General features: G+C 46.0%; 1 non-coding gene across 1 annotated transcript; it reads right to left on the minus strand.

Annotated features, from left to right (window-relative positions):
* Positions 1-393: 393 nt before the first annotated feature.
* Positions 394-466, minus strand: Trnak-cuu (transfer RNA lysine (anticodon CUU)). The gene has a single exon. It is a non-coding gene; the product is annotated as a tRNA-Lys (tRNA).
* Between the last annotated feature and the right edge of the window lie 214 nt (positions 467-680).

Below are 680 nucleotides of genomic sequence, written 5' to 3' on the forward strand. Positions count from 1 at the left end.
GAGCTTACGACCCCTGGTTTATTAGACCACTGCTCTACTGCTGAGCTAAAGAGGCGCGGCCTAGCGGTACTCTTGGGTACTTCGCCTTTACGGTCGTCTGCATAATCAGACTTCCGCTGACAACACTTCATATTACCGGCTAATATCTGCAGCTATGGCGACGAATTACTGCTTAGCTACACATCTGACACGTAACCGATGTGCTCTCCAAACAACAACACTTGCATTTCAGAACTTGTCTTTCCCACATGTCTACAAAATCACCTTCACCTTCAAATACAGTTTCCTTGCGACTGACAGAGACGTAGGCAAAGTTTAAAGTTGCTATTTCCATTACATCTTGTTAATCAGAAAAACAGTAATTTCCATCTGCAGCGGAACAAAATTCCGTTCCGAACAGCGTGGGGCTCGAACCCACGATCTTGAGATTAAGAGTCTGACGCTCTACCGACTGAGCTAGCCGGCTACCGCGGTGAGTACCTGCCGGGTAGCACGTCACACAGTACTCGTTTGGGTTGGGTGGTCCCATACAGAATCTCTCCATGCTGCCTAATGTTCTCCTAACGTCACACTCGTCACGTACTTCACTTTAATGTCATAATCATTTCTGAGAGGTAAAGAAATTGCATGACAACATGCAGAGCTAGTGGCGTCAAAATTAACACACATACTTTATGTGA

This window comes from Schistocerca gregaria, unplaced genomic scaffold (assembly GCF_023897955.1).
Source record: "Schistocerca gregaria isolate iqSchGreg1 unplaced genomic scaffold, iqSchGreg1.2 ptg000178l, whole genome shotgun sequence".
In the NCBI taxonomy this organism is placed as follows: domain Eukaryota; kingdom Metazoa; phylum Arthropoda; class Insecta; order Orthoptera; family Acrididae; genus Schistocerca; species Schistocerca gregaria.